Here is a 27,944-nt window from a genome sequence, read left to right as displayed (position 1 = left end):
CAGGCTATTTCTGAACAGACCATTAGCTACTTCTCTCCACATCTAAGTTTGTGGCTGCTCATTTTCCCTACCCCCTTCTCCCCTACAGGAGTCCTTTGGCAAAACCATCCACTATTTTGGGTTCATTTGCCAGCCTCCCCCCCTAGAGTCTTAGCTACCTATCCTCAATTAGTTGCTGCCCTCTTACGTTTAGGCCGAGAGGCAGCTCTCAAGTTGTTTGGGAGAGACCCTGAAGTTATAACCCTCCCATACAATACATCTCAATTACAATGGCTTATTCAACATGATGATGATTGGGCAATTAGCTGCACCTCCTTCCAGGGGACAATAGACAATCATTACCCTGCAGACAGATTAGTCCAGTTCCTTCAAAAGACCCCGGTTGTCTTTCCCAAAAGGACTAAAACCACGCCAATTGCTGGGGCCGTAATGGTGTTCTCTGATGGGTCCTCCTCCGGTATAGCCGCTTTCAGTATTAATGGGCAAGTTACTCGAATACAAACAGACCTCTCTTCTGCACAACTTGTTGAACTAACTGCAATAATCAAAGTTTTTGAGCTTTTAATAGATGCCCCCTTTAACCTTTACACTGACAGTGCCTATGTAGCAACCTCTGTTCCCCTATTAGAGACAGTGCCTTACATACGTCCCTCTACAAATGCTTCCCCCCTATTCGCAAAATTGCAAAAATTAATTCTAAACCGCGATGCCCCTTTTTTCATCGGGCACATACGCGCTCACACTGGCCTTCCAGGGCCGCTTGCCAAAGGCAATGACAGAGTTGATCTGGCAACTCAATTAGCAGCCTCTGTCACGTCAGTCTCACCCTTGGCTGCAGCCCAACGGGCTCATGAACTACATCATCTCAATGCTCACACTCTTAGACTCAAATTTTCAATCACCCGAGAACAGGCCCGCCAAATAGTTCGGCAATGTCAAGGATGTCTAACTCTCCTCCCAGAGCCTCATAACGGAATCAACCCCCGGGGGTTGGTTCCAGGAGAGATATGGCAAATGGATGTCACTCATTACCCTCCCTTTGGTAAATTAAAATATATCCATGTGTCTATTGACACATGTAGTGGTTTCCTATGTGCATCCTTGCAAACGGGAGAGGCAACTAAAAATGTTATTACCCATGTTCTCTCATGCCTGGCATATCTACCACCACCTAAAATCTTAAAAACTGACAATGGGCCTGGATACGCCAGCTCTAGCTTTAAACAGTTCTGTGCGCAGTTAGGTATTAAGCACATAACAGGAATTCCCTATAATCCCCAAGGCCAAGGCATTGTTGAAAGAGCCCACTTAACCCTTAAAAACATGTTATTCAAACTTCAGTCGGGGGGAGAAGTACTCTATCCGAAAACAGGTAATGCAAAGACACTCCTAAATCATGCACTGTTTGTTCTTAATTTCCTTACTTATGACTCCGCGGGTAAAACCGCTGCTGATCGCCTTTGGCATCCCTCCACGGCAGATAATTATGCACAGGCTATGTGGAGAGATCCGATGACCAACACATGGCACGGGCCTGACCCTGTGCTCATATGGGGGAAAGGACATGCTTGTATATATGATGCTAAGGCACAAAATGCCCGATGGCTCCCAGATAGGCTCATTAAACTCCTAGACACAAATAGAGGCAAAAACAATAATAATTCCAGTCCAGGGCATATTAACCCCTGAGAAGCCTTCCCTTTCTGTTTATTTTCAGGAGGCAAAAATGAAGATTTGTACACTATTGACCCTCGTCATGACCTTTCGCCCCGTTTGGACCCATCAGATTTTCAATTTCACCTGGACAGTCACCAGTGAAGCAGGAGACGTCGTTTTCAGTTCTTCTACCTTAGCAAGTTCCCCCCCATGGCCTGTTCTTGCCCCTGACCTCTGTGACTTGGCCGCTGGAGCTTCTGCGGCCTGGGGGACCCCAGACATTTACTTTCCTTTTTCCACCTCCCCTGAGACCTACCCTGAGGGACAATCTACCACCTCTCCTGGGTGTAACAACACCCCTAGGAGAACCTACCTCAGAGAAACAGAATTTTATGTTTGCCCGGGAGCTCATAGAGATCGAGCCCTTAACTATAAATGTGGATATAGAGACTCCTATTTCTGTGACTCCTGGGGGTGTGAGACTACAGGAGATGCTAGTTGGAAGCCTAGCTCCACCTGGGATTATATAACTGTAAGTAGGGCTTGGAATCCCAAGCCTAACTCAACTGTTACCCCAGAATGTCAAAGCACCCAATCCACAAGGGGGCGATGTACACCGCTCTCCATTGCCTTTACTGACAAGGGAAAAAGGGCCCCTATTGATGGATGGCTCAGGGGACATGAATGGGGGCTAAGGCTTTATGTTTCAGGGAAGGACCCTGGGCTCACTTTTAAAATCAAATTAATTCGATCCATTCCAAACGCCAACAAGCACGTTGTCCTTGGCCCTATTGCCCCTAAGGCAAGAGACCCAAGACCTTCTAACCCTTCTCCCCTGTCTACTAGTACTGTTTTCCAGGCCTTGCTCCCCCCAGTTTTACCCTCTACAGGCGAAATCCTTAAAGGCCTGGCTAATGTGACTGCAGAATCCCTTAACTCCACTGGATATAGCGAGTGCTGGTTATGTTTCTCCCCCGTTCCCCCGTTTTACGAAGGGATAGCAGTTTTAGTAAACACCTCAGCAGACCTCATACTTACCAATGACTCCAGCAAGACTCGCTGGTCAGACCCCTCCCGTTTTTCAGAGACCTCTCCGGGTCTCACATTGACGCAGCTTTCGGGAATAGGCCTCTGTATACATAGCCCCATCTTGCGTCTACCCCCTCAGCTAATACCCATTTGTAACAGCTCCTTCTCACCCCCGCTGTCCTATGAATTCCTTGTCGCGCCCAACGGTACTTATTTTGCTTGCTCCTTTGGCATAACGCCCTCTGTTAACCCGCGCTTGCTAATATCTAACAATGAATATTGTGTTTTAGTCATACTCATGCCCAAGATTTCCATACATCCCACCGAAGACCTCCTTCCATATTACTCGGGCTCTACTCGCACTAAGCGTGAGCCAGTAACCGCCATTACCTTATCTGTAATATTAGGATTAGGAGCAGCTGGGGCTGGAACAGGCATTGCCTCCATAATTACTTCTAAACAACAATATTATGCTCTTAGTCAGGCTATTGATAAAGACATACAAAATCTGCAAGAAGGTTTAGACAGCCTGAAAGAATCTGTTGTCTCTCTCTCTGAGGTAGTGCTCCAAAATCGCCGAGGGTTAGACCTCCTTTTCCTGAAAGAAGGAGGCCTCTGCGCTGCTCTTAAAGAAGAATGTTGCTTCTATAAAGACAAAACAGGGTTAGTGCAAGATAGCATTGATAAAGTTAAGAAAAACCTAGAAGCCAGGCAAAAACAAAGAGAAAAGGATGAGGCCTGGTATAAAAACTGGACCTCTGCCACCCCTTGGTTAACTACTCTGATCCCCACCATCCTTGGACCCTTAGCAGGACTCCTCCTTTTAGTGTCTTTTGGCCCTTGGGCTTTAAGAAAACTAACAGCCTTTATTCGAGAGCAGGTTGACCAGCTCGTCAAGCCAGCAGTTGCTGTTCATTATCACAGACTTACAGCCTGTGATGAAGGATCCGACACCGAACCAACCAATGCTCCCGGCCTCCAGTTTTCAACTTTACAGGCGCCTCAACCCTGGTACCATCGATTCTGGCACCGTAATTAATGTGGCCCATATGCTGGTCGGCCAGAACCAGACAGACCCCTAACTATGAGGGTATGGGCATCGAGATGAGTGCGAGACAAAGTACCGCAAGGGAGGGTTCTTTCTAGAACCTCTCTGGTCCTCCCTGAGAATACGCCTGGCTTGCATAGAGGTTGGTATCCATATGTACATAAAGCCTTGATATATTAAGATCAATTTGGCTTTCAGCTCTGCCTCTCCTCCCTAAAAGATACCGAGAGCATTTGCGAAATGTTACCCTGCTGGAGGAGCCAGGCCTCTATTCCCTCACTCGATTAAGGCCCACCTTTCTGAAATAAATAGAAAGGGAGGAGATGTTGGGAGCCACACAAAGGCAACAAGATGGCCACTGAAACAACAAGACGGCCACAGTTCATGAGGTTCCTGCTTCACTTCCTGGAGATTAGCTGCGAGCCCGCGCGCGCCAACAAGAAAGCCCGCGCGCGCCAAGAGATACTCTTCTCCCCCTCCTTCCCCATTATCATATACCAATCAGAATGTAACTCGCTGCGCCATCCCTGCTATGCAGCCAATCCCCTGCTTACAAGTATCCTATGGCCCACTCTGCCCCTGAACACTGGTGTATATCTACCCCCGTCTTACAATAAAATTTGAAGGCTTGATCAGAATACTGTCTTGCCTTCGCTCTTCTCTCGCCCCCATTTTCTTCCAGGTCAGATCCCCTTCGTCTCCACAAATAACTAGGTCCCGCTGGACGGGACAAGACTCCATAATTTTTTGTTGAATTAATTTCCATAAAAGCATAACAATACTCAATCCAGAAATTAAATTTAGTCACCAGGATCCACTAATTTTTGTATCTCTCAGTCAAGTCTGTGATTAGTTACTTCTTGCTAAAAGGCTTTTTTTTGGGTCCTAAATAGTCCTGCCTGACAGTGATGCTAAACCAGATCATTCTAATCATTTCTAACTATAAGCTTTCAGTAGTTTCCTGGGACAGGTCTTGAGACATGGAGGCTCATTTTTTCCCTTCCTTGTCTTTCCAAATTCTCTCCTTTGGGATTAATGAAGTAAGTACCTGCATGGTTTTATCCTAGACAGATTGGCTGCCCCATATCTGAAGCCCCATTTCTGGTCCATAGGTCATAAATTAAAAAAACAAAGTTAATTATAGTTGATATACAATATTATGTTAGTTTCAAGTGTACAACACAGTGAATCAACATTTATATATGTTATGATTACTGTGATATCCAGTTACCATGTCACCAAAGTTATTACAATATTATTGACTATATTCCCTATGCTGTACTTTTCATCCGTGCGACTTATGTATTTCATAACTGGAAGTTTGTACCTCTTAATCCCCTTCATATATTTTGCCCATCTTCCCATCCTTTCACCTCTGGCAACCACCAGTTTGTTCTCTGTATTTGCAAGTCTATATCTGTTTTGTTTGTTCATTTGTTCTGTTTTTTAGATTCCACATATAACTGAATCATATAGCATTGTCTTTATCTGTCTTTCACTTAGCATGATACCCTCCAGGTCCATTCATGGTATCACAAATGGCAAGATTTCCTTCGTTTTTATGGCTGAATAATGTTCCATTATGTATATATACTGCATCTTTTTAATCCATTCATCTATCAATGGACTTTTACGTTGCTTTCATATCTTGGTTACTGTAAAAAATGCTGCAATAAAAAGGAGTGCTTATGTCTTTTCAAATTAGTGGGTTTTTTTTCTTTGGCTAAATACCCAGAAGTGGAATTATTGGGTCATATGGTATTTCTATGTTTAATTTTTTGAGCAACTTCCATACTGCTTTCCATAGTGGCTGTCCCAATTTACATGACCACCAGCAGTGTAGGAGGGTTCCATTTCTCCACATCCTCACCAAACTTATTTCCTGTCTTTTTGATACTAGCCATTCTAACCAGTATGAGGTGGTGTATCACTGTGGCTTTGATTTGCATTTCTCTGATGATTAGCAATGAGGAGTATCTTTTCATGTGCCTGATGGCCATCTGTATATCTTTGAAAAATGTCATGAGTGGTCCTCTGCCCATTTTTTAATAGGATTGTTTATGTTTTTGGTGTTGAATTGTATGAGTTCTTTGTATATTTTATATATTAACCCTTTTTGGATATATCATTTGCAAATATCTTCTCCATAGGTTTTAACTTTTGACCTAAATTTTCTTGTTGTCTGATTCTGGCTAGTTCTTTGGTCCATTTAGCATTATTAGTGTGATTCCCATTTTTGCTTTGAGTTCTAAGAGAGGAAGAAGAAGCCATATGCATATTTGTTTGAAGTTTGAAGACAGAAAGTGTGAAAGAAGTCTCTGGGACAACTCCCACCCCATAAAAACAGGAATCCATCCATTCCTTTTGAGTGTACCATACAGCAATTTCACACATGACTTTCTGCCTATCTACCCTTCCACCCAAAGCTTTCCTCTTTCATTGCTATTTCCTTATTTTTCTTGTTCAATTTTTTTTATATTTTTGAGTTTTTCTTTTTTTAAGAGTTCCCAGTAAGAAGGGGTGATAAAAAAAATATAAAGGAAAACTAAAAGGAAAAAAAAACATTTTTACAGGGAACTTAATCCTTTTATGAATAAGCGCTCTCCCTTCTATTGTTTAAATAGGTGGCACACAATAGGCAAAAGAGATCTGAATCAAAACTTTGAACGGTCTGTTCAGATCATTGGCCCATTCAGAATAATTCCCTTACAAAATAAGATCTAAACTTAACGATGTCAACACAAATTTTCCCTACTAAGGCAGTGGTATATGCTACCTGAGCACAAGGACTACTTTACTTGTGTTTGCATTCACATCCCGTAACCCCATCACTTGCTAAATATGTAAACTGAATTGAGTCAGGTTTTGCTAAGTTCACTGTGTGCTTTTGGGAAAATAGTTTTAACTTTTGCATAATTGTTTCTCCAGCCTCAAAAATGAATATATCTCAGTACATAAACTTTATAAGATGAATCAACAAATAACATTATTCTATTAGCTCAGGCTGCTATAACAAAATACCATTGATTGGGTGGCTTAAACTATAGAAATTTAATTCCTCAGTTTTGGAAGCTGGTCGTTCCATATCAGGGTGTTGGCATGGTCAGTTTCTGGTGAGAGCTCTTTCTGGTCACTTTCTCATTGTGTCTTCTCATGGTGGAGATAGAGAACGGGTCTCTTTTTATAAGGACACTAATCCTACAGGATTAGGTGCCCACTTTTCACCTCAGGCAACCTTAATTACCTCCTAAAGGCCCTATCTCCAAATACAGTCACACTGGTGTTTAGGGCTTTAATAGGAATTTTGGGAGGACAAAACTCACTCCATAGCAGCCATTATAAAATATGTAAAGGTATTTAGACCCTTAGAATAAATTCAAAATTCACTTACCTTATTCACTTTGGATACTGATAATGGGAGGTAGACATAGAGCAGCTGTTGTCCAGAGTTTCATGGTTTACTTGCCTCAGTCAAAGGAGGCTAGGAAGGGGCCACAGGTAATTTGTACTTTGACCCTGTGATCCTATATATGGTAAGCAAACTACCTGTATCTATCAGCATTCAAATGAATGACTTTGAAGTTAAATGCAGAAAAGTGTTTACAGTCAGGACCGAATTGTTAACGCCTTCAAGGATATTTACTCATGATCTGTCATGTGGTAGGCCCTAGGAAAAAACTATACATGATTCCTGACCATGGAATTTACCATCTAGGCAGCAATAAGGACTAACTCTTTTCAACAGCTTGGGTCCGGAAAATACCTGTGATCTGAAGACAAGTAGTGAATCTACAGCATCTTACTACGCTGATGGACAGAGACTGTAATGGGGTATGTGGGGGGGACTTGGTGATGGGGGGAGACTAGTAAACATAATGTTCCTCATGTAATTGTAGACTAATGATACAAAAAAAAAAAGTTGGGGGAAAAAAAGTAAACCAACTAAAAATTACCATGGGCAAGCCATTTAACAAAAAAAAATTTGTTCTTACAGCCTTGCTCTGAAATTTGTTTAAAGAGTACTTCAAGGTAAAAAAAAAAAAACAACCTGTGATCCCTGAAAGGTACCTCACCCAGGCTTCCCTGGGCGCCTAAAAGGAGCCACAAAGATGGTTCGGAAGGGCTGAGGCAGGTTGTGAGGCTGCCCCACCGGCGTGGGGAGAATCAGTTTACTGCCGATCCGGCAGGTGTCCGGGGCCGGACCGCTAAGAATGGGCGGACTGGGCACCTTAGGTCACTGCACTCCCTCCTCACAGCACGGCCTCCACAGCCCGCTGGAAGCTACCCGCGCACGAGGGCACTTCAAAGGCTCTCGGAGCGAGCTTCTTTAGGTTTGTGGCTCAAATTAAACATTTCTTACATTTTTCTCTCCAATCCCCATTTCCAGGCCTTCGGGTGTTTTCCTTTTCCGCTTCCCAGCCCTAACAAGCTGTTCAGGTGCAGAAACGAGGAGGCGGCTCCCCAACAGCTGGGGCTGACCTCGCGAAGCAGCACTTTTTGCTGTGGAGTCTCTCCTGTGGAGCTAGAGGAGAGCCAAAGTAGTCAGTCTGTGCGGCCGGGGAGGCAAGGGCGACCAGGGCCAGATCAGGCCGGGGGCTTGACACCCTCCGGCTCCACCTCGCTCGCTCGCTCGCTCGCTCTTCCCTTTTCTCTCTCTTGAGGCTCAGCTCACTCCACGCTCAGCACGGCATTTGATTGACAGGCAGGTCCGCCCAATCCCAGCGCGGCGCTGACAGCTCTCGCGTCCAGGGTAGGAGGGAAGGGGGAGACTGCACCTATCAGATTGGGCCGGGAGGGGGTTTCCTGCCCGCGTGGGTGCGCCCGCGGCCTCGCGGCCAGTCGCAGCAGCAGCCCGGCCCGCCTGCCGCGCGCGTCCCGCCCCTCTCCCGAGAGCTACGCGGAGACGGAGCAGAGGCCTCGTGCCGTAACGGTCATCGCGGCGGCCGCGGCGGCATCCCGGTGCCCTCCTCAGGTGAGCCGGGGCTGCAGGGCTGGCAGAGGGAGGGGAGACGGGTTGCTGGTAGGCAGACGCACAGACAGCTTTTCCTCCCCTGTTCGTCCACACAGCCTGTTAAGTCGCTTCCTCTTTCCCGGTGAAGTTGGCCCCCGGGGCGCCGTCTGCCGGCCCGGAGCTGAGCCGGAGGGGGCGGGGAGTCTGCTCGACCGGGCCTGGGCGTTTGCCGCGCGGCCCCGCGCGACCCTCTGGCCCCTGCCCACGCCCAGAGCGTCGCGTCGGGGTCAGCGCCCCGGCTGGCCGCCCTTGCGGGGCGGGGAGGTCGAGTGTGGGGCGCGCTTGCTTCCCTGTTCCTTTTCATCCCGAAAAAGTCCTGTTGCCTGTGATGGCGTGATCCGAGGCCGGGAAGGTAGGGACGTGGTAGAGGAGGGAAGGGGCGCGCTCACCTCCAGCTGGAGAGGAGGGGAGGGAGGCCAGCCCTGAGCCGAGGTTGGACATCCTCGGGATGCGCTCTCCGCCCCTCCCCCTCAGCCCCGAGCCGCTTCCCTCCTCGGGAAATCGGTTGTTTTAATCGTGTGGACTTGTTGTGGATTCGTACGCGAGTTGCTTAGGTTGAGATTTTTTTACTTGAGTTGTAATATATTCTGTAGAAATATCTCGGTAGGTTGGTTTTGCAGCCTTTCTTAGGTGTTTCCATAAAAGCTAAATCTGCCGTTAGAAGCTCGGGAACCTGGATTTTGTTCAGGGCTGAGAACGGTAACTTTATATGCACTCAGTGTGGAACTCATGAACTGGTCGCCTACAAATAATTCTATCCGTTAGATTTGGTAAGAAACCATAGGAGTTAGGAAAGAATGAAGTTAAGGAGAATTTTCTAACCCCATCTTGGGTGGTGAGCAAAGAAGCTGAATGTCTGGGCAAAACGGGTAAGTGTTGCAAGAGGTATCTTTTTAAAGATCTCACCTTGGTAGATTTCATGAAAAACCAACCGGACAATTTATTAGGCACCTGGAAAGTACTGTGCCTAAAGTCTCAATCTTCAGCGAGGTCGCAAAGTAAATGAAATAATCCAAGAGGAAGGTTTTACTTGGTAATTGTCAATGACGTTCAGCTTTTAGGTCCCAGTCACAGTTTGATAGTAACGCAAGAAATATTGGTTGATTAGTAGTAGTGTCATTCCATCTTGATCACAAACCTCTGGGATTTTCTTTAGGAAAATTGTGATTAGTAGGAATTAGCTATAATTAAGCAGTAAACACTGTATGCAGTGTTCAGGATTGCTCAGCTGTGCTTGTTGATGTATTAAATTTTCAAGTGTTTGCTTTATTTTTCTAACCATTATCTTTTAGTCCAGATTTTTAATAAAACTTGAAGCATACACAGAATGCTTTGGTAGATTCTGAGTGATTATTTATGCCTCTGAGGTTATTTTTCTTTAAAAACTTTCCTGCCAAAGCTGAAAGTAGATTTGAAGTGATTATTGTTGTAAATCATTTGTCAGGAATACTTGATTTAATAATTGCAGTCCACTTTTTTCTATCATAGATTAATCAATAACTTTTACAATTTGCTCACCTTTATAATATGGAAAAATACAAAATTTCTATACCTACACTAAAAGATTAAATGGTTAGTTATTTAGTTGATAAGTAATATTGGAGGAAACTCGAAATCACTAAGAATTTAACCAGTTCTTCAAAAATACTTTGCTGTGCTGTTTTAGCAAGACAACTGACAGGGCCAAAAATGACACTTAGAGAGTAATTAAGACAGCCAAAAATGACACTTTTGAAGTAATTAAGACAGCCATTCTATCTGGATGAGCCTCACTTTAAACTACTTCAAAGACAGAATTTATAGTTTTCCCTTCAAAACTGATGCCATATGCTGACTTTGTTTTGGTGATATTGTCATGCTTTTGGTTATCTAGACACAAACCTTGGTTTTATCTTTGACTTCCTCTATCCACATAACTTAACATTGACCAATTTTTTTCAGCCATTTTTTGAAATTTCTCTAATGTATCTGTTCTTTTCACTAGCTTTTAACTGGATTTTCTGCCTGCCTTTTCTCCCTGCTCAGGATGTTCTGCCTTTCGCTTTGATCTTAAAATAATTCTTCAGACTTACCCTCGATGTTAGTCCAGCAGTAGCTCCCTGTTATCTACAGAGTGTAGTTTAGAATTCCTACAAAAACCTTTTTTTCCTAATGCCAGGACTATTTCTCTATAGGAGCTGTCCACCCTAACCAAACCAGTCTCTTGTTTACGTTTAGACTTCGTGTTTTTTTTACCTTCATATCTGTTGAGAATTTGAATAGCCTTCCTATTCTTTAAAAGACATCCCCTCCCCCTCCAACCTCCAAATTACCCAATTAGCAAATGAAGTAAAATTTTGTTGAAGTTTCATTTTTAGTTCTTCAGGGCAGTCTTCCAGATCTTTCTGTTCCCTGTGTTGTTGCTTTCTTTTGAACCCATAACCCTTATTCTGTTATTCCTTTGGTTTTTTACTTTTACGTGAGCTTGCGTAGAACAATATTGTGGGAACATTGGAATCCAACTTTACATTTTATACATAAGGAAAATTAAGTTACTACAGAATAACTGTACTAAAATACACACATTTAGGGATGGTAACAGACGTGAGACTCAAATCTTGATTTCATAACTCAAGTTTTGTGTGCTCATTAAAAAGTTTTTTTTGTGTGTCTATTTTTTATGAAACTATACTGCTTCTCATCTCTTGCTGTGTTGTTTTGTATTGTTTGTTTCATATTACTTTGTATTTTGTGTATTTATGCCTTCATAGATTCAAAACACATGAGGGCAGGAGAACCTTCATGACTTGTTTAAATCATTGCAACAATGATTTAATGTCTACAGTCTTCTGTGTTTGGTAGCTCTTTAGCATTAACAAAAATAATGTCATTTCTACACTTGAGTTCTGTAACCCACTAAAAATTGAGCAAATCTTACAAGTTTTACTGTTGGACATTAGTTGTTTGAGTCTCTTGATAAGGAGATTAAATTTTTGGGGGTCATGAACCGGTTGTGAACAATATAATAGTTTGAAGAAACCTGGAGGGCTTATCTCATAACTAAGTTTAAATTAATCTAGCTAAATGTTCTTTTCCTCAAAGAACAGTTAACACTTATATTTTGCTATTTTGTTATCAGATTCATCTACCAAGAGCAACATTATTGAACTATCTGCTTATTGAACAAAACATTCTGAAAGTCATTTGCTTTTTAAATATTTGTTCATATTTTTTTCCTCTTAACTTTAAAGTTTCTCTTGATTATCAGAAGCATGGGGTAGCCTTAGTATTTTTCTTATATTTATGTAGCAAGAGTTGAATGCTGTAAGATAGGGAGCACAGAAAATTTATCAGTTGTAATGTTTCTGAATTTCGAAGGGAAATTATTTCCAACCTAGAAGTCATTACCCAATCAAACTAAGTGGGAAGATAAAAAAAAAACAAAAAAGAGAATCTACTGTAGGATATACTCCTTCAAAAGGATGGCTAACACCAAAAAAAGAACTACATGAATCATAACAATTAGGATATTTAACACAGGAGAAAGGCAAAGGGGATCTCTAGTTTTATGGTAAAGGGAGAAATCCCAGAAAACTACTATGGACAAGCCAGACAGCTGGTTCAAGCCGGTTGAAAATTGGTAGACAAGGACAAAGCAATTCTTTAATTTAATTTAATTTAATTTATTTATTTATAATTTTAAAAATTAAGGTATCATTGATATACACTCTTATGAAGGTTTCACGTGAAAAACATTGAGGTTACGACATGCAGCCGTATTGTCAAGTCCCCCACACACACCATTGCAGTCACTGCCCATCAGTGTAATAAGATGCCACAGAGTCACTACTTGTCTTTGTGCTACACTGTCTTCCTCCGGACCACCCCACAAACACTTTGTGTGTCAATCATAATACCCCTCAATCCCCTTCTCGTCCCCACCTATCCTCCACCAGCCCTCCCCTTTGATAACTACTAGTCCCTTCTTAGAGTCTGTGAGTCTGCTGCTGTTTTGTTCCTTCATTTTTTCTTCATTGTTATACTCCACAAATGAGGGAAATTATTTGGTATTTGTCTTTCTCTGCATGGCTTATTTCACTGAGCATAATACCCTCTAGCTACATCCGTGTTGTTGCAAATGGTAGGATTTGTTTTCTTCTTACAGCTGAATAATATTCCATTGTGCATATTTACCACATCTTTATCCATTCACATACTGATGAACATTTAGGTTGTTTCCATATCTTGGCTATTGTAAATAGTGCTGTGATAAACATAGAGGTGCATATGTCTTTTTGAATCTGAGAACTTGAATTCTTTGTGTAAATTCCAAGGAGTGGGATTCCTGGGTCAAATGGTATTTCTATTTTTAGTTTTTTGAGGAACCTCCGTATTGCTTTCCACAATGGTTGAACTAGCTTCCATTCCCACCAGCAGTGTAGGAGGGTTCCCTTTTCTGTGCATCATCGCAGGCATTTGTTGTTCTTAGTCTTTTTGATGCTGGCCATCCTTCCTGGTGTGAGGTGATATCTCATTGTGGTTTTAATTTACATTTCCCAGATGATTAGTGATGTGGAGCATCTTTTCATGTATATGTTGGCCATCTGAATTTCTTTGGAGAATTGTCTGTTCATATTTTAATCAGGTTATTTTGGGTGTTGAGGTGTGTGAGTTTTTTATATATTTTGGATGTTAACCTCTCGACACATATGTCGTTTTTGAATATATTCTCCCATAATGTAGGGTGCTTTTTTGTTCTGTTGATGGTGTCCTTTGCTGTACTAAGCTTTTTAGTTTGATGTAGTTCCATTTGTTCATTTTTGCTTTTGTTTCCCTTGCCCAAGAGGATGTGTTCAGGAAAAAGTTGGTCATGTTCATATTCAAGAGATTTTTTGCCTATGTTTTCGTCTAAGAGTTTTATGGTTTCCTTACATTCAGGTCTTTGATTCATTTTGAGTTTACTTTTGTGTATGGAGTTAGACAATAATGCAGTTTCATTCTCTTACATATAGCTGCCCAGTTTTGCCTACACCAGTTGTCATTTCCCCACTGTATATCCATGGCTCCTTTATCATATATTAATTGACCATATATGCTTGGGTTTATATCTGGGCTCTCTATTCTATTCTATTGGTCTATGGGTCTGTTCTTGTGCCAGTGCCAAATTGTCTTGATTACCATGGCTTTTTAGTATGCCTTGAAGTCGGGGAGTGTAATCCCCACAGCTTTATTCTTCCTTCTCAGGATTGTTTTGGCTATGTGAGGTCTTTTGTGGTTCCATATGAATTTTAGAGCTGTTTGTTCTAGTTCATTGAAGAATGCTGTTGGAATTTTGGTAGGGATTACATTGAATCTGTAGATTGCTTTAGGCAGGATGGCCATATTGACAATATTAATTCTTCCTACCCAAGAGCATGGGATGTATTTCCATTTATTGGTGTCTTTAATTTCTCTCATGAGTTTGTTGTAGTTTTCAGGTTTTAGGTCTTTCACCTCCTTGGTTATGTTTATTCCTACGTATTTTATTATTTCTGATGCAATTGTGAGTGGAATTGTTTTCCTGATTTCTCTTTCTGTTAGTTCATCATTAGTATATAGGAATGCAACAGATTTCTGTGTATTAATTTTGTATACTGCAACTCTGCTGAATTCACGTATTAGTTCGAGTAGTTTTTGGGTGGATTCTTTAGGGTTTTTTATGTAAAATATCATGTTGTGTGCAAACAGTGACAGTTTAACACTCCTCATCAATCTGGATGTCTTTTTTTTCTTTGTGTTGTCTGATTGCCATGGCTAGAACTTACAGTACTGTGTTGAATAAAAATGGGTAGAGTGGGCATTCTTGTCTTGTTCCTGATCTTAAAGGAAAAGCTTTCAGCTTTTTGCTGCTAAGTATAATGTTGGTTGTGGTTTTGTCATATATGGCCTTTATTATATTATGTTGAAGTACTTGCTCTCTTTACCCATTTTGTTGAGAGTTTTTATCATGAATGGATATTGAATTTTGTCAAATGCTTTTTCAGCATCTATGGAGATGAATATGTGATTTTTTTCCTTATTTTCTTGATGAGGTGTATGATGTTGATGGATTTTCAAATATTGTTCCTTCCTTGCATCCCTGGAATAAATCCTTCTTGACCATGATGGATGATCTTTTTGATGTATTTTTGAATTCAGTTTCCTAATACTTTGTTGATTATTTTTGCATCTATGTTCATCATGGATATTGGTCTGTAATTTTCTTTTTCTGTGGTGTCTTTGTCTGGTTTTGGTATTAGAGTGATGCTGGCCTCATAGAATGAGTTTGGAAGTATTCTCTCCTTTTCTACTTTTTGGAAAACCTTAAGAAGAATGGGTATTAGGTCTTCACTAAATGTTTGATAAAATTCAGCAGTGAAGCCAACCGGAACCAGGGATTTTTGTTCTTAGGTAGTTTTTTGATTACCAATTCAATTTCATTGCTGGTTATTGGTCTGTTCAGATTTTCTGTTTCTTCCTGGTTCAGTCTTGGAAGGTTGTATTTTTCTAGAAAGTTGTCCATTTCTTCTAGGTTATCCAGTTTGTTAGCATATAATATTTCATAGTATTCTCTAATAATTCTTTGTATTTCTGTGGTGTCCATAGTGATTTTTCCTTTCTTACTTTTGATTCTGTTTATGTGTGTAGAGTCTTTTTTTCCTTGATAAATCTGGCTAGGGGTTTATATATTTTGTTAAATTTCTCGAAGAACTAGCGCTTGCTTTCATTGATTCTTTCTATTGTTTTATTCTTCTCGATTTTATTTATTTCTGCTCTCATGTTTATTTATGTCCCTCCTACTAACTTTGGGCCTCATTTATTCTTCTTTTCCTAGTTTCATTAATTGTGAGTTTAGACTGTTCATATGGGATTGTTCTTTCTTTAGGTAGGTCTGTATTGCAGTATACTTTCCTCTTAGAATGGCGTTTGCTGTGTCCCACAGATTCTGGGTTGTTGAGTTGTTTTTATTTGTCTCCATATATTGCTTGATTTCTATTTTTATTTGGTCATTGACCCATTGGTTATTTAGGAGCATGTTGTTTAGGAGCATGTTTTTGTGGGCTTTTTAATTTTCTTTGCATAATTTATTTCTAGTTCATACCTTTGTGGTCTGGGATGTTGGTTAGTACAATTTCAATCCTTCTGTATTTACTGAGACTCTTTTTGTGGCCTTGTATATAGTCTATTCTTGAAAATGTTCCATGTTCACTTGAGAAGGTTTATCTTGCTGCTTTTGGGTGGAGTGTTCTGTAGATGTCTTTTAGTTCCATGTATTCTAATGTGTTGTTCAGTGCCTCTGTCTTCTTATTTTCTGTCTGGTTGATCAGTCCTTTGGAGTGAGTGGTGTGTTGAAGTCTCTGAAAATGAATGCACTGCATTCTATTTCCCCCTTATGTTACTATTTTGTTTCACATATGTAGGTGCTCCTGTGTTGGGTGCATACATATTTATAGTGGTTATGTCCTCTTTTTGAACTGACCCCTTTATTATTATGCAATGTCCTTTTTTGTCTTGTTACTTTCTTTGTTTTGAAGTCTGTTTAAGGACAAAGCAATTCTATTTCCAGGTATACATACCCAAAAGAAATGGGTGTGTTATGTTCACTAAAAGACTTGAAAGTAAATGTTTATAGTAGCTTTGTTCACAATAGCTGAAAAACTGGAAATCAAATATCCATCAATCCATATAGTGACTTTTAACTGAATCATAATCCAGTGCAGTACTACCAGCAGTGACAAAGCCCTACTACTGCTCCACCCAACAGCACAGACTTGAATCTTACAGACACAATGTTAAGAAAAAGCAGGCATTCACAAGAGTATATGTATGGTTCCATTTATATTAACTTCAAGGACAGATGAAAAGAACGTATGGTGGCAAACAGTGATTACTTTTGTGGGTATGAGATACTGTTTGGGAGGAGGCATGGGAGAATCTTCTGTAATACTGGAGATATTGTATACCTTGATCTGGGTGATGAGAAGTGATGTCTACAAATGTAAAAATCCAGTGAACTGTTGTACACATTAAAATTCATACATTCTGCAATTTAAAAAACTGTAACAATACTTTCTCTAAACCAATTTCTAAAGATACTGAGATTTTTCAGTTAGATCCCACATTAATTCATCAAAAGGAAAAACATTTTAAGGCTTTATACACAAAGATCTTAATTTCAGAGTTATTTATAATAATAAGAAAAAAAACATGGAAATAACACTAATAAATGAGTGCCAAGTAAAACCTGGATTTCTCTGGTGTGAGAGAGAAATTATTATTTGGCATCTTTCTGTTACCTGAAAGTGTTCAGAAATGAGGTGGAGAGTTAATGTGAGCCACATGTCAGAGTGGGATAAACAAGAATTATGTTTTGTGGGGAAGCTGGGGTTCTATGGCCAGGATCCTCACTGAACTTAAACCACCTGATGATGATGTAACTGGCCTGTTGCTAGGCTGCTGCTTCCACAACTTTAGGCAATAAGCTATTATTGCACCATATAGAGAGCTCGGCCCAGTGCTCTGGGCTGAGGCAGAGACGCTAGTGCTCGTGCTGGGAGAACAAGCCAGGTAATAAACCCTTTCATCCCAAGAACGTTCTGCTGCCATTTCTTTGGTCACTCTGAATCCATAGCGAACTTGCCAGGGGCTGAAACCCATTGGCAAGACAGTTGGCAAAATAAGCAGGATTCATTGTGGAACAAGGAGAAAGACAGGCTGCCCATATGGGAAGGGTGCTTCAGTGAGCTGCTCCTATGAATGGGGAGACATTGGATTGTCCTCAGTGGGTATGTGGTCTGAGGTGCTTTACCTCTTAGAGGGCTGGGCCCCAAACCAGGACTGGGGGCAAGGGGAGGTGACACCTGAGGCAGTAGGGGTGATGCTTGGTATAGTAAGCAGGTCTTTTGAGAGACAGAGTGCCCATGAGGCAGCGGGGACTGTGGGTTGGCTGCTTCTCACAGTATTAGAAACGTCTGCAGAAGAGAAGGACACGCTCCTGAAAAAGACCCAAGAAATGGTGGCATGAGAATGCCAGCTGCCAACTTCTGTGGATTCCCTGAAGAAGGAAATGGCACTGATGCAAGAGGAGGCAGCACAAGAATGCCAGCAGCAAGGTGCCATTGAAGAGGTAAAAGATCCCTTACAGAATGAGATGGCAGTGCTGCCAGGTGCTCTAAAGGAGGAAAAGGCCATCAAGGAAAAAGACAAACTCCTGAGGGAGGCACAGGTGGAGGTGGCACAAGAATGCCAGCTGTGAAGCATTGAGGTGAAGGTAAGAGAGCTCCTGAAGACTGAGCTAGCATTGCTGTGAGGCACAGTAGAAAAGGTAAAGGTTGTAGCAGAAGAGGCACTCAGGGGAGGGGAGAGAAAGGTGCCATCAGCCCTGGAAATGGAGGAGCTGGGGAAGGATGAAGGGGTGGTGCCAGAGGCACTGGCCCCTCCTGTGTTGAAAGCATGCCCAGTGGTTTTAAGGAAAATAAAGACCCAGCAGCTGAAAGTTCCCCAAGGAGAGGAGCAACCCCCTCCCCAAGTCATGGAGCACTCTATGCTCTGCCCCTATACTCAGGCTGAGCTGGTGGATTTGGACGTCCGGTTTAGGCAGAATCTCTCGGAGTCAACATCAGCTTGGCTCCTGCATCTGTGGGACTTAGGGGTGGATGGAATTGTTCTGTCAGGATTAGAGATGGGAAAGCTGGCTTCCCTGACAGCGCAGCCTGCCTTGAGGCAGTGATTATAAAATGCACATCAGACCCTAGGGAGTCACTCCCTCCTCCATTGGCTTATGGCTGCACTTCATTCTGTGTGGCTCAATCTGGGCGATCTACCATCCTCTCCTGTTAGATGGCAGACATATGCTGAGCTCCAGCAGGTTTATGAGAGCTAGGCATAAGAAATGCCATCTATACTCCAGAGAATTATGGCCCAGATGAAGAGATTTTCACTACTGGGATAATAAATATTGTACTTCAAATGGCTCCTACATCCCTCTTTGGGTCTCTAGTGGCCATTCTTTCCCCTCACTTAGGGCATTCCATAAGCGAGGTGACACGTACAGTAGCAGACTTAGGAGAGGCTGAAGCAACGAGAATCTGGAAAGAAATAAGACCTGTTACTCAGAAGAAGAATTTACAGGGCCCCATGAAGGTTACAAGGACCCAGATGTGGGTTGATTTAATACGGGCAAGAGCAGATGGAAGGAAATTAGATGGGAAGTCAAATAGGATCTTACTAGAGCTATGGCAACAGCTGAAACCAGAGCAGCAGTTCCAGTCATTAAGACCAAAGAGGCAGAGGTCAGAGCCAGAGCCACGAATCTGGCCTGTTTGCAAGACTTCCTGCTGGAGAGCGAGCCAACCACACTTGAGCCCACACAGAAAGGTGATTGGGGAACACGATTTGAGGGGAAGGTCAAAGTATCTGCCCTGAGGGACTACGGGGGCCCTGGGGGCCACATGTTGAATAGCTGTCCGTTGGATCCCAATGAATATACAGTATGTCCTGGCTCTGGTGAACAAAGGGGCTGAATGTTCACTGATTCATGGTAAACCTGAGCAGTTGCCCGGGACCCCCACTATCATAGATGGATACGGGATGAAGGCTATCAGAGTGAAAAAAGCCCAGATGCCTTTTGAATAGGGCGTCTACCCCCCCAAAAGAGTATACTGTGTATATAGCTCCTATCCCTAAGTATATTTGGGGGATTGATATCCTGCAGGGTCTATGGCTGCAGACCACTGCAGGTGAGTTCAGACTGGGAGTACATGTGGTGAAGGCAGTTCTGAGGGAACATGCTTAGGCACCCACCCATAGCTTTGCCTGTGCCTCTGGCGGATGACTAATACCAAACAATACAAACTGCCTGGAGGGCATAAAGAGATTGGAGAAACTCTCCAGGAGCTGGAAAAGGTGGGTATTGTGAAGCCCACCCATAGTCCTTTCAATTCCCCAATGTGCCCAGTAAGAAAGCCAGTTGGCTCCTGGCGTATGACTGTGGATTACAGAGAACTGAATAAAGTCATACCCCCTAGGCATGCTGCTGTCTCCTCTATTGCAGGCTTGATGGATACCCTCAGCCATGAACTAGGAACATACCATTATGTGGTAAATCTTGCTAATGCCTTCTTTTCCATTGACATTGAGCAGGAAAGTCAGGAACAGTTTGCCTTCATGTGGGACAGATGGCAGTGGACTTTCACCGACCTCCCACAGGGACACCTCCACAGCCCCTCCATCTGTCATGGACTTGGGGCCCAGTACTTGGCTATGTGGGAGAAACCACCAGCGGTGCAGCTGTACCATTATATTGATGATGTCATGCTCACATCCAATTCTCTTTCAGATCTAGAAGGTGCAGAACCTAGACTGCTGCAACATCTACAGGAGAAAGGATGGGCTGTGAACAGCACCAAGGTTCAGGGGCCTGGTTTGTCTGTTAAATTCTTGGGAGTTGTCTGGTCAGTTAAAACAAATTATACCAGAAGGAGTCATAGATAAAGTCCATGTCTTTCTTACCCCTGTAACTGTAGCATTGTTACAGGAGCTTTTGGGTCTTCTAGGCTACTGGAGAATGTTTATCCCACACTTAGCACAAATTGTGAAGCCATTTTACTGGTTGGTATGAAAGAGCATCAGGTGGAACTGGGATGAATTATGTTCATCTGCCTTTACTACAGCAAAATGGGTAGTCACAGCCTTGCAGCCTTTGAGTGTTAATAGACCCATCAAAGCCCTGTGAGCTGGATGTTCATGTGACTGAAGATGGTTATGGCTGGGTTCTATGGCAGTGGCTTGAACGAACTCACCAACCGGTTGGATTCTGGTCATAACTCTGGAAAGGGAAGAGGTATGACACACTTTGATAGAAAAACAACTGGCTGCTATGTATCACGCCTTGCTGGCTACAGAACCCACCACTGGAAAGGCCCCGGTAATGGTAGTAACCACCTATCCCATCGTGGGGTGGGTACGAGACTGGACCCAAAAGCCAAGGAGTGGTGTGGCACAAATGCCCACACTAGCCAAGTGGGGTGCTTACCTACAGCAGCATAGTGCCCTCTCTAGTAGCCCCTTGAGTGAAGAACTACAACACTTATTGGGGCTGGTAACATATACTATCGAAAAGCAGGAAGAACTTGCTTTTGAACCATTAGTAGCAGGGAGGTCCCTATCAGGAAGGAAGAGCCTCTATAACCGAAGATGCATGGTACACAGATGGCTCCAGCTGTGGGCAGTCCCCTAAATGGAGGGCCATAGCTTTCCATCCTAAGACTGAGACAATATAGATGGATGATGGTGAGGGGAAGAGCAGTCAATGGGCAGAGTTGCGGGTCCTGTTTCTTGTAATCAGCCAGGAGCCCTCCCCTATAGTTGTCTGCACTGACAGCTGGGCCATCAGGGCTTGACCCTGTGGCTACCCATCTGGTACCATGCCAACTGGCTGGTTGGTCACCGACCTCTTTGGGGTCAAGAATTGTGGCAAGACTTATGGGCCTGTGGTCAGACTAAAATAATTACAGTATAGCATGTGATAGGTCTTTTGCCACTGGCATTCCCAGGAAATGATGAAGCAGATAAATTGGCCCAGATACGTTGGTTACAAGGAAAACGTGTGTCTGATGTATCCCAATGGCTACATCAATGTTTATTGCATGCAGGGCAAAAGACAATGTGGGCTGTAGCCCGTTGGTGGTGCTTGCCTTAGACCTTTGAAGAAAGTAGAGCCTGGCAGGAATGTGTTGTATGCTCCGAAAGGGACTTACACTGAGTTCCACAGCAACATGGGACAATACCTAAGGGGCCGATACCTCTCGTCAGGTGACAGATAGAGTATATTGTGCTTCTACCTGTGTCAGAAGGATACCGGTATGCTATGACTTGGGTGGACATTGCTACTGGACTTATGGTTACTTTTCCTACCCATTGTGCAGACCAGCAGATGACCAAAAGAGGCCTGTAGTGTCTCTTTGCCACGTATGGCTGACACAGGTAATTGAGAGTGATTAGGGTACCCATTTTACTGGACATGCACTGCAAGGATGGGTGGGACAGTTGGGAATCAAATGAAGTTTCATGTGTCATATAATCCTACTGCAGCAGGCATGATAGAGAGGCACAATGTCTTATTAAAATCTGGACTAACGTCAGATACCAGTAGTCTGCAGGGATGGTCAGTCTGTTTATGGACTGTGCTATGGTGTTTGAACGAGAAACCCCAAAAGGGAGCCCTGAGACTCATAGACATATTAACACATATTGCTGCCATCCCTGTACAACTGCAGATACAAACCAAGGAAGAATCATTGAAGCCAAGGTTTGGCCACTAGGCTAATATCTTGCTGCCAGCCCCAGCTGTACAAAACCCTGGAGACTCCATTGGGTTGATGTGACCTTAGACCTTCTGACACAGGGGTCAACAATGGCTGACTCTCTTGGCACCTTGGGGACAAGGTCTGGAAGCTGGCCTCCTGTGTATTCCTGAAATGACATCAGAATGGCCCCCAGTAGTCATAGTAGTATATCCTGAACAGCTAGCATGTAGGAGTATCTTACCGGGGAGTTTTGTTTTATCATTATAGCCAGTGCATGCACCTCCAGTAGCACTATATATAGACCCTTCAGTAACCCCCATGGGGAGAGGAGTAAAGGTATGGTATCCTAGTCCTGGAAGGGACCCCCTTTCTGCTATAGTCCTAGCACAGGACCACTCTCTTGCATGCATCCTACCTGATGAACAAGATTTACCTATGTTGGTGTTATTCAGACATGTGTCTTATTGCCCCTAAGGTCTTTGTGATTGGGAACCTCCTCTGGCTTGAGCATTATTGTAATTTTTGTTATTTGCATCAAAATCTTTTTGTGTCTTAATTTTTGTTATTATTTCTAAGTTATTGTTATCCTCTGTTGCTATTGTGGAATCTGGTTACAGTGCTCCAGCTTTCTTGCACAGGGACCATTGCAGAAGATTGAGTGCTTGTAGATTGTAAAGTGAGAATCCTGGATGGGTGGAGTGTGGGGAAGTTGGGGTTCCTATGGCCAGGATCCTCACTGAACTTAAACCACTTGATGATGTAACTGGCCTGTTGCTAAGCTACTGCTTCCATACCCATAGTCAATAAGCTATTATTGTGCTATATAGAGAGCTCGGCCCAGTGCTCTGGGCTGAGGCAGAGACGCTAGTGCTCGTGCTGGGAGAACAAGCCAGGTAATAAACCCTTTCACCCCAAGAACATTCTACTGCCATTTCTTTGGTTCACACTGAATCCAGAGTGAACTTGCTGGGGGCTGACACCATTGGCAAGACAATCATTACAGGAAATAAAATGTCTTTAAGTCCCAGTTGCTATAAATCTCAGTTATAGTCTGAATCATATGAGCAGTCTCATCACAAGTTTCTTCTATAATATTTTTTTCCTTTCTACATGTGAACTTGTCTGTAGCAGTTACCATTTATTTTCTTATGTATGTTTAAGACTTGTTTCTATGAATATACAAACTTATGTCCACATTAAAAAAAAATATCACATGATGCATCTTATTTTCTAACTTGTTTTTTATAAACATCCTCCCGTGTCAGTATTTATTAATTTAAAGATTCTGGAGTAAATTTTGTATGACAATATAGGCTTCGTTACTAGTTGTTTCCACTTAGGCCTCTATAAGACTCATTTTTCTCATCTCCTTCTAATAGGGGGATGATATCTAATCAGGGGATTATTGTAAGGTTTAAATGAGAATTCATGTGTCCGTTTAACTCATAAGTAGTATTTGGCTCATTAAGAGATTTAACACATAATGAGCTTTAGAATCAATTTCCAGATGTGAAATAATTGGGTTGAAAAAGTATAGATGTTTAAAATGTTGCTATTGCCAAACTGCTACTCCAAAAAAAGTACGAGTTTTCACCTTTACCAAGAAACAGTGTTCCTTAACTCTGCATTATTCTAATTTTTGCCAGCCTCATAGTCAAAAAACTGACAGAACTAAAAGAATTAGACTTAGGCGTAAGCATAATACGGGCTGTTTTAGCATCCCTTCTGAGTTATTAGTAGAACAGTAAGACAAAGAAGTCAAAATATTTGAACAATATAATTAACAGATGAGTCCAACTGGTATGTATGGAACATTTCACCCATCACTTGCAGAATACAGATTTTTTTCAATGCCTGTGTGATATTTCCGCAAAATTGACATAATGCTAGACCCTAAAAAAGGTGGAAATCATCTGTTGTAGAGTGTGTTCTGACATGTTGAAATTAAGCCAGAAATTAATTACAAAAAATAACTAGAAAATTGTTGCTGTTTGGAAACTAAACAGTATACTCGTAAGTAACACAGCGATTACAGAAGAAATAACATCAAACTATTTTGAACTGAATGATGAAAATATGATATAACTTATGGGATACAGGTAAGCCATGTAGCCTTAAAATGTGTGTGTTGAAAAGAAAGGCCAAAACTAATTGAAAGGATTTCTGGGTAAAGATGGATGAAATATGCATTTCTCCACTCTTGCAAAGCCCACAAGTTCATAGTAAGTGGTATTTTTAAAAGATCTGAACTACACAGGTAAAGAGAATGGAAGAAGAAATCAAATTTGGAAGCCGAGAAGTAAACACACTGATAAAACTTAGTAAACTTAAAAATGTTCAGTGCAAAACTGGAAGTAGGAAAAATGGGAAAGAATCCTTAGGCTTGGGAATTGGAGCCTCAGGTATTTTTGTTTTAATGGGGGTGCTAAAAAATAGGATTGTTTGAAACCGTGTATAAGAAACAGCTCAGTCGATCATAACAGCAATAAAGTAGGAAAAACCCAAATGTTACCAACTGATAAACAGGTAAATAAAATACATGTCCATGCAGTGGGGTATTATCTGGCAACAGAAAGGAATAAAGTACTGATACGTGTTAATGAGTGGGCCTTGAAATCATGCTAACTGAAAGAAGCCAGCCACAAAAGATCACATACTGTATGATTCTGTTTGTATGAAATGTCCAGAAAATGCAAATCAATAGAGACAGAGTAAATTATGGTTGCCTAGGGCTAGGAGTAGGCAAGATTAGAGGGAATAGGAAATGACTGCTCAAGGGTATGATGTTTCTTTTTTTAGTGTGATGAAAATATTCTAAAAGTGATTGTCATGATGGTTGCACAATTCTGTGAATACACTTGAAACCATTGGATTGTACATTTAGGGTCAGTTGTATAATAAGTGAGTTATAGTTCTGTAAGCTAATACCAAAAAAACTCAAATCTAGATATTTTTGTCAATTGTATATATAGCTGAGTAACTGCCCCTTTTACTGCCCCAGCAGAAGACTGAAGACTTATCTTCAAAATAGATATCTCTGAGAGAGTGGTGCTCACTAGACATAATTGAAGGCCAGGTGTCCTACAGAAAACACCTGGATTAAATGAATGTGCTCAAGGCTTCTTCGCATTAAGGTTCTTTTCTTCCAGAATTATGGCAGTCAAGTAGAAACTTTGAGGATGTTTTTCTAACTAGCACAAAAGGAAAAGCTAAGTTACAGTCAACTTTTATAGCCCTACTTTTAAATCTGAGCAGACAATAAAGGATCATGAGTTACATGACAAAAACGTTTAATGTAAGAGATGAGAATAAATAGGAAAAAAAAATTGTTAACAGGAAAAGATTTTTTGAAATTAGAGACTATCAAAAAGAAAACAATATAAGAATGGAAGTGAAAGTAGAGGAGAACTTTCATAAAAAAGTGGAAAAGAAGGAAAATAGGTGAAAAAAGATATAAGTGAAAGGTCAGTACAGGGCATCAGCTTAGCTTGCAGATAACAGAAGCACTAGTGAGAGAACAGAGAAAAGAGTGCAGAAGAAATATCAGTGACATTCAAGAAAAATCATTTTGCAGCTTGTTGAGGCCCTTGGATACTTAGGAAAATAGATGAAAATAGATGTACACTTTCTATCAGAGTCTAGTCAGAAAAATGGAGACCACACCACTTATTATAACAATTTAATATAGAGAATTGTTCAACCAGATGTTATGGGTTGAATTGTGACATCCCCCCCCCAAAAAAATGGTATCCCCCCGGTACCTCAGAATGTGGCCTTATTTAGAAATAGAATCTTCACAGAGGTAATCAAGTTAAAATGAGGTCATTACAATAAGACGTGTTCTTTTTTTTTTTTTTTTTTTTAGATAATTATTTTTTATTGAAGGGTAGTTGACGCCCAGTATTACATTACATTAGTTTCAAGTGTACAACACAGTGATAAAACATTTATACACATAATTCTAGGTTCCAGCTATCACCCTACCAAGCTGTTACAATATCTTGACTATATTCCTTATGCTATACATTACATCCCGGTTACTTATTTATTTTACCATTGGAAGTCTGTCCTTTTTTTTTTTTTTTTTGTGAGGGCATCTCTCATATTTATTGATCAAATGGTTGTTAACGACAATAAAATTCTGTATAGGGGAGTCAATGCTCAATGCACAATCATTAATCCACCCCAAGCCTAATTTTCGTCAGTCTCCAATCTTCTGAGGCATAACGAACAAGTTCTTACATGGAGAACAAATTCTTACATAGTGAATAAGTTACATAGTGAACAGTACAAGGGCAGTCATCACAGAAACTTTCGGTTTTGCTCATGCATTATGAACTATAAACAGTCAGTTCAAATATGAATACTCATTTGGTTTTTATACTTGATTTATATGTGGATACCACATTTCTCTCTTTATTATTATTATTTTTAATAAAATGCTGAAGTGGTAGGTAGATACAAGATAAAGGTAGAAAACATAGTTTAGTGTTGTAAGAGAGCAAATGTAGATGATCAGGTGTGTGCCTGTAGACTAAGTGTTAATCCAAGCTAGACAAGGGCAATAAAACATCCACGTATGCATAAGATTTCTCTCAGAACGGGGGGGTGAGGTTCTAAGCCTCACCTCTGTTGATCCCCAATTTCTCACCTGATGACCCCCCTGCGACTGTGCCTGTCTTAGGTTGTTCCTCCCTTGAGGAATCTTACCCGTCTCTGGCTAACCAGTCATCTTCCGGGGCCATACAGGGAAATGTAAAGTTGGTAAGTGAGAGAGAAGCCTTATTGTTTGAAAAGGTTAGCTTTTTACTTCTTTGCATATTTATGCCCTGTAGCTTCTATGCCCAGCATTTGTCTTGAGGTATCTTTACCACTTGGAAGAATTATGATACTCGGTAAATTTGATATGAGGCACGAAATCTATTTAAGGGTTGTAATTAGGAAGGAAGAAGAAAAGCTATAGAAGTAGCAGGCAGAAGAAAACATGGGAAGATTTATTATTTCTTTGACATATCTTCTTGTAGAGTAACTTCAGCATGTATAGGTTTTAAGCTACTACTTAAATTGCGCACACACATTAACATAATAGGAGTATAGTTACATAACCAAAGCATACCTGTAATTCCAGCCATCTCCAGTGAAACCAAGAAAACCAGTTAGGCACCTTAGGCATTTGTGAAAACTTATCTATGATATGGTGGATATTGTCCAACTGAACTTGAACAGTCTGAGAGAAATCAGACAAATTAAAACAACCCATTCCTGGGGAATGTTCACATCCCTTATGTTCTTTTAACAGTAAATAGTCTGTAGTTGTAAGATTTTGGAGTGCTACAATTTGCACTTCTCCTAATTCTTGGTTGTGTTCCAACAGTATAGATCCAGTCAAATTTGTTGTTTTACTGTATGCACAGGCCAGCTTAGATATCTCCTTCCTCATTCCCATGGCAAGTCCAGGAACTGGTGGGATGAGTGCATCTACAGCTATAGCAGTGTGTGGATCTTTGTTGGGGTTTTTTGATGATCATCTTCTGGCATGAGTCTTCCAGAGAGTGCTGATGTTGGAAGTTCTCTTTCATATCGTATCTTAGTTCATTTTCGGGGTAGCCCAATTAGGCTTTGATCTTCTGTATAAACGCAAACAGACCCTTTGCCTACACTTTTATATGCCCTTTATACCCTTGTGTAGAACTCATTGGAGGTTACCACACAGGAACTGCTCTTTTTTTTGTTTTGTTTTGTTTTGTTTTGCTTTGTTTTTGGTATCACTAATCTACACTTACATGACGAATATTATGTTTACTAGGCTCTCCCCTATACCAGGTGTCCCCTATAAACCCCTTTACAGTCACTGTCCATCAGCATAGCAAAATGTTGTAGAATCACTACTTGCCTT

General features: G+C 41.6%; 1 protein-coding gene across 2 annotated transcripts in view; it reads left to right on the top strand.

Annotated features, from left to right (window-relative positions):
* The first annotated feature begins 8,571 nt into the window (after positions 1-8,571).
* Positions 8,572-27,944, top strand: part of NCK1 (NCK adaptor protein 1) — a 106,720-nt gene continuing 87,347 nt past the window's right edge. The window contains exon 1 of one of the 2 annotated variants that reach the window (XM_036877256.2): positions 8,572-8,705. The gene's annotated coding sequence lies outside the window, so the exon portion shown is untranslated. The remainder of the gene's footprint in view (positions 8,706-27,944) is intronic. The other variant, XM_036877257.2, reaches the window with a different exon arrangement.

This window comes from Manis pentadactyla, chromosome 1, assembly GCF_030020395.1.
Source record: "Manis pentadactyla isolate mManPen7 chromosome 1, mManPen7.hap1, whole genome shotgun sequence".
Lineage (NCBI taxonomy): Eukaryota > Metazoa > Chordata > Mammalia > Pholidota > Manidae > Manis > Manis pentadactyla.
This window is presented reverse-complemented; position numbering and strand designations above follow the sequence as displayed.